General features: G+C 45.9%; 1 long non-coding RNA gene across 1 annotated transcript in view; it reads right to left on the bottom strand.

The window, feature by feature from the left end:
* Positions 1–317: 317 nt before the first annotated feature.
* LOC104149889 (uncharacterized) overlaps positions 318–6,427 on the bottom strand; it is a 34,743-nt gene continuing 28,633 nt past the window's right edge. Inside the window, exons 4-5 of the long non-coding RNA XR_695417.2 lie at positions 4,126–4,355; positions 318–1,237 (exon numbers count right to left, since the gene is read on the bottom strand). This is a non-coding gene — a long non-coding RNA (uncharacterized lncRNA). The remainder of the gene's footprint in view (positions 1,238–4,125; positions 4,356–6,427) is intronic.

Genomic DNA, 6,427 nt, shown 5'->3' with positions numbered 1-6,427 from the left:
TGCCCTCTTTCCCCTTTTCCCTTTTAGCAAAGCAGTGTTGCGTCCTGGAGGTGCCTGCTGTTTTATAGACAGGGGACCCCCAGCCTTGCAGATGAAATCTAGACTCCGTAGAGGCAGGGTAGTGAACGGCTACGTCAGACTAAATAACCTTATGGATAAATGGTACAGCTTTGGCACTGCTGTCCATCAGGGCCCTGGGGCCATTTGTATCCTCTACCCTAAAACATTTTCCTACCCTTATAGACTTTGTGCTTTGCTCTGCCTGGAGACACATTCTTACTTAAACCACATTAAACTACTGTATTGACACTGTGAATAATAATTAAAGCAATTTTATTTCTGTGTAGCTTCACTCACTGTGACCCAGTTTATTGAGCACACTTTAAACTCACCCCTTCAGTTAGTCCAGTTTAACTTGCAAAGGTGTCTCTGCACAGATCAGCGCCCCCATAATGGCTTTATGCTAGTCCCTTGTTCCACATCACAGTTTCTCTGAGCTTTAGTTTATTTCAGAAGGCAATTAAAGTAAACTTCACTGTGAGGGTGACAGAGCATTGGAACAGGTTCCCCAGAGAGGTAGTGGAGCCTCCTTCCCTGGAGATATTCCAAACCCGTCTGGATGTGATCCTGGGCAATATGCTCTAGGTGACCCTGCTTGAGCAGGGAGGTTGGACGAGATGATCTCCAGAGGTCCCATCCAACCTAAACGATTCTGTGATTCTGTGATTCTGTAATCCACAAAAAAAAAGATTCCTTGTGCAAAAGCCACAGTGCAGACAGCTAGAGCAGGATGGCTAGGGGTTCAAATCCACAGCCTGGTTTCTTATGCTGTGGCTTTCCTCAATAGCGATGTCCCAACTTGGGAAAGAGCTCTGAAAACCCCAGTGGGAAGGATTAACCTGGCTAATTGTAGGGTGCTATCTACATCCTGGGTGGAGACAATTTCAGCATAAGCCTGGCACCCACTTCAACTGTATCTACTCTCCCCTGCATTTGCTAACATGGGATTTACCTAATCCTCATACCAACTACACCCATCTGGTGAGCTGAACCTGACCTTTAGATCAGAGTTGATACCAGAGCCATAGCAAAGGAGGCCACAGATGTGCAGAGCACGGCAAATACAGCTGCCCCCACCCAGAGAGAGGAGCAGAAAGGATGGGACAGGGGTGTCGAGCAGAAAGGATGTCCCACGAGGCTCTGGGTTTGTTGGCAAACAAGTCTCAGGCCACGGCATCTGAAGAGAGAAAGGGAGTGTTAACAGCTCAGACTGTGATAGTGTGGGACATCCTAGCTCAGATATCATTCAGACCTCTTAGCACATCATTTGTCCAGACAGAAATGGGGTAGGAGGGTGCACAAAAGCCAGCTCTCTTGCTCCTGAAAAGGTAGCCCCAAAGTCAACCTCATCAGCAAAGGATGACCCCAGCCGAAGGCAGGAAGAGGAAAAGTTGTAAATGGCTTTTGTGAGGAGGACCAGCTATGTCCCAAGACTGTACAGGAGCCAGTACAGCATCGCTGTGTACATGTAACTTGCTTCCAAAACAGAGAACATGGCTGATGTCTTCAGGAGGACTGTCGAGCATGTGAAGGGAAACTCACAGGAAGGTAATAGCTGCTACTGTATTTTTCTTAAGTGTTAGTTATGCCTCTGCTTGTACATAGAAATCAAATTTTCCGTGGGTTGGAAACTTTGTATTCTCACAAACTTCCAAGCTGATCTGTATCTCCATAAAAACCTTGTCTTCATCTGAAACTCTATTCATTAGACAAAGCAACTGCCTCATCATTTGAAGGAAGCCTTTGTGCATTTATCTTAAAACTCTGGCTTCTCCAAGATCCCACCAGCTAGAGTACTTTGCTCAGAGAGTTCACCCTACAGCTGCAGTACAGGCTGCCAGTGTGTTTCCGCTGACATTCTGGTTCTGGGAGAAGGTTCAAGTCCGCCCAAGGTTATAACCAATCAGTGAAATTAGCAGTGGCTTCATCTCAGTTAACCTCAAATTGCCTATGTCTACACAGACGCGCCTTGAAGCAATTGAACTGGAGTTTTCCCTTGGCACTGGATCAAGCACCATGAATTTGCATTTGAGTTTCAGCTCATACTGCATGTAAAGTTTATCCAGACAACAGGCATATATAAGCATTTACGATCTGCTTCCCTTCCATCTTTCTGTTTCCACAGCAAATTACTGAGGAGTACTCCTGACAGCCTTTTAAAGCAAAAGTAGTCAAAGTACATATATGTAGGGTTTTTGTAGGCTAATAAAATAGTAGAAATACAAATAAGAGTCTGATACTCTATTGCAAAGCCATATTCAGTCTATGAGAAATCACGCTATTTGCAAGTACCTCCATGCACGAGACCTTATCTGTGCAGAGAGGAAGCATTCGCATGTATTGTCCCCTTCATCCACACCAATCCCAGCATTTCAGGACCTGGAAGTCACCAGAGATGTGCCTCTGGATCTAGCTTCGGTCGCTGGGGTACCATCACCATCCAGAGTAGGAGAAACAGGCAGATGGAAAAATCAGCAGCACTCTGGAGAATCTGGGAGTTTAGCTTGTAGCAATAGCTGGGGAACCACATAGGTCAGCACTTGGTGGTGCAGTTTATATATAAACTTTGCTCCTGGGATTGCCCCACGTTGCCTCATGGTGTTCAGGTCAGCCTGACAGCCCAAATGGAGTGGTAGGACTCTGTGCCCGATCTCACTGCTGAAGTTTTCAAAGGCCTAGAATTTTTTGCACGTCAACACAAGACATTTTAAGGTATTTTTTGATGCCTGGGAGTGGGTTAGGCTCTTCGGAGAGGGTAGCCATTGCATTAGGAGGTACAAACCCCACCTCTATACGATATGATCTTACCCAGCTGCAGGTCCATAGAGATAGCTAGGAATAGCCAAAGCACAGACTGATTCTTGCTCTATGCTGCAAAGGATGGAGGTCTCCTGAAGATCGCTAGATCCCCCTCTAAGCTTGCCAGGTAGACTCTGTCCTCATTAGAGGAGAAGAGGAGATCTCATTTTAATGCCTTTGTTTCCAGGGCTAAAGATCATGAATTAAATGTTTGTCACTGTTGTTACTGTGGCCATTACCAGCTTGCATCAGGAGCATCCCTTTTCAGGAAGGATGGAGAAGGGAATAAGAACATATCCAGCAGATCATTCATCCTCGTACTCATTACCAGACTCTGATGAGGATCTTTATGTTTCCGAGGCCATGAACCATCGTGTTATTACAAGCTATAAAGCAGTTTGATCCACCAAAGTTCTAGCAGCAACACAAACAAAGGCCTGAAGGTGTTACTAGCGTTGGATGCATTGGGGAGGGCAGATCACACGAAGAAACGAATTAATGGTTAACACTCAGCTTTTTGTGCAAATAGCAATGTCAACAACTCTGTATTCTTCCAGAATAGAGCCATTGGTGTATCATGGCCAAATCTCCTTCACAGTGCCCCTGAAACTGGGCAGCAAGAATTTGCTGAGATGTGTGCATGTAAGGAAACACACACAGAAAATCACAGAGCCATAATGCAGCCAGAGACGGGCATGTGGCCCATGCCTTCCCAGGTCTCCAGGACTTCATGTCATCGTTTCATGCAACACACTGTGTTTCTCCCCATGCAATATGCTGTGTTTTTCCCCATGAAACTCTGCAGAAGGGCAGCCTGCCACCACTGGTTACAGAACCTCAGAAAACTACAGGGCTCAGAGACCTCCCTGGGATCTGGGCCAGAGGAACTCAGACATGGGCCAAAAGTAGAAGGCTGTTTACATAGGGAGCAAGTTACACTGAGAGATACCAGCCTTCATTCTCTTTTTTGGGGGGCATAACACCTACTCTGAGGCATTAATTTGCAAATTTGCAATTTCGAGTAGTCCATAGAAGTGATACAAAATGAGCAATAATGATCGCTGGAGAAGGCGGCAGAAATCTGGCCTGGGAATCAGAGCATAGGCTGAGCTGTAACAGAGGTCTGCTCAGACACCTGCCAGGCAATCCTCTTGTCTCTCCTCTTACAAAACAGTGCTCGACTCCACCTCAAAATCTTTTTGGTGTTTGTGAAACACAGTGGGGTCTTGGCAAAAGGCATAGCGAGATGCTTAGGTACTTGCTTACCTGGTCCACACATCTGGCAGTTGAACTTCATTTCTCTGGTTAAAAGGAGATACAGGGTTCTTTCAAAGCACATGAGGCTTTAAATCCCCAGTCCTCTTCGTTATTTCTTTCTTTAGCGCATTGGGAAAATCCTCCTCCTGGCTGATTCTTATCTCCACCTAAAACTCTTCAGTCTTGGATCCAGGTGCTGTGATGTAAACCAGGTAGCATCAAGGGAGAAAATGTCTGTCCTGTTAAAATGACAACAAGTCCCTTGCTTTAAAAAGAGTCATCAGCACTGACACATTTGACAATAATGGTATCACTGCACGTTGGTCCCAACCCCCATTAATCAGTCCCTTTGCCTACTGTCCTTCTGGACACACAGACGCTTGCAGATTGTAATGCTTCTTCTCATTCTTTTGATAAATCCACCCACGGATAAACGCACATTTATCATTATGAGGCATGGTTTTTCCCTCATTTCCCTTTTAAACCTTTATGTCTTGAAGTTTCTGCCAGAATAGTTGCTACATCCATTCTTTCTGCTAGAGCTCACACCATCGTCCTCAGCTGTCTCCAGAGACAAGACTGCCAGCCTTCCCTTACCTGCTGTACAGCCCCACAGCCAGTGGCAGTCCCTGTCTCAGCAAGGATTTCACAGCAGAGACAAAACAGGAGAATGAAGAAAAGGATTGGCTCATACAAACTTCCAAAAACTTGCTCCCTCCTCTAGCACCTTCCCAGACCATAGCCCTGACTATTATGACCAGCATAAGGGGCAGGCAGAGGAACCTGGAAGACTCTGTGCCTCCAAGCCGTTCAGAAGCCCTCTGCAAAATCCCTGCCTGGCCAGACTCTCCATTACACCCTCAACTAGGGGGGCTGCACTGACATGCTGGTTCTCTAGCAGGCGTAAACCGTGTGCTGCTGAGTGCCAGATCCTTTTCCCCTGGCTCATTTATGGGAAAGGAGGTCACTCAGTCCTTCCTCACCTGGCCACGCTACTCCACGGGAGGAAGTGTTGCACATTACTTCTGTGCAGTTACTCATATAGGCTGCAGCTTTTCCCCGTGCAAAGCCAGAGTGATCATATCCGCCAAGAAGGTGCTGAAACAATATCTATAAAGTTTAAATCCCTGGTGCTATACCTCATGGAAACTCTGTGACAGAATCTGAGCTGATGTGAATGAGTGCAGCACCACCAAGGTTGTTTAAATTGGTGTAAATCAGGAACGATCTGGATCTTTTGCCTCCGGTGCATCCCTGCCTTCTGTAGTGACTTAATAAACACTAGCTAATAATAACATTTAGTCTCCCAGCCTGTGTGCTGTGAAGAATATCAATGTATTTCGTCAGGAACACAATAACATGACTTTCCCTCTCCTTCATAATCATAAAAACATCCTCGCCTCCCACATCCAGGGAAATGGTGAAGTCATTTATCCCCTAAATTATACTGAAGTCAACAGAAGCCGCAGAGTCCTTGTTTTACCTGGTGTTCCACTAGAAAAGGAGCAATGCAAGAGCCTCTGTCATGGCAACTGATCGTCCCTAGCAGACGAGCTGTCTCCAAGCCTCTCCGATTACATCTTTGCCGTTATAATTCACATCCTGCACCTATTAGCCATAAAGTCAATAGGAGCAAATACAATGGGAGCTGCTGAAAACTCTGCTGTTGTTGCACACGCTCTCAACTACACTCAGTGTGCTACAGAGACCAAAAATAACTTCCTGTTCTCCCAGAATGGCATGGAAAATATTTCCTTGTATTTGGGGGGTTACAGATAACTTCCTTTCTTCAGGTTTATGGTAGCATCTATTCCCCAGAAGGGCTGCTCCTCCAGGAGAGCTGAACGCAAATATTCCTCGGAGGCATGCACTGTTTTCCCTTTCAGTCTGCAAAAGTGCTCTCACCCCAGAGACCTCCATGCCCTCCTTACAAGGGCAGGAAATTACACTCTCTCATTCTCCCTATCTCTTATGTGTGCACATGCAGTTTTAACTCAATAATTCTGCCTTCCTCTCTTTTTTTCCAACACACTCAGCTTAATCTTCTTACTACAGATCTTGTAATATTTGTACAGGAGTGTGAGCTCTCAGTGCATGACCTTGGCAGAGTAGCAACGTTGCTTGTACCCTCCGTTGTTCCTCTAAATTAAATAAAGGCAACCCCTGAAAGTTCCCAGGGCTCTTTTCTGCTTGTCTTTAAGGCAAGAGAAAATGCTACAGGAGCTCTGGTTCTTCCCTAAGAACAACTACATTCATGCTTGCTAAACAGGGCTACAGCAATGGGCAAGGAAAGTCACGATTTGCCCCACAT

The sequence above is a fragment of the Struthio camelus genome, chromosome 2 (genome assembly GCF_040807025.1).
Source record: "Struthio camelus isolate bStrCam1 chromosome 2, bStrCam1.hap1, whole genome shotgun sequence".
NCBI lineage: Eukaryota > Metazoa > Chordata > Aves > Struthioniformes > Struthionidae > Struthio > Struthio camelus.
The sequence above is the reverse complement of the archived record's forward strand: the minus strand, read 5'-3'. Positions and strand labels throughout refer to the sequence as shown.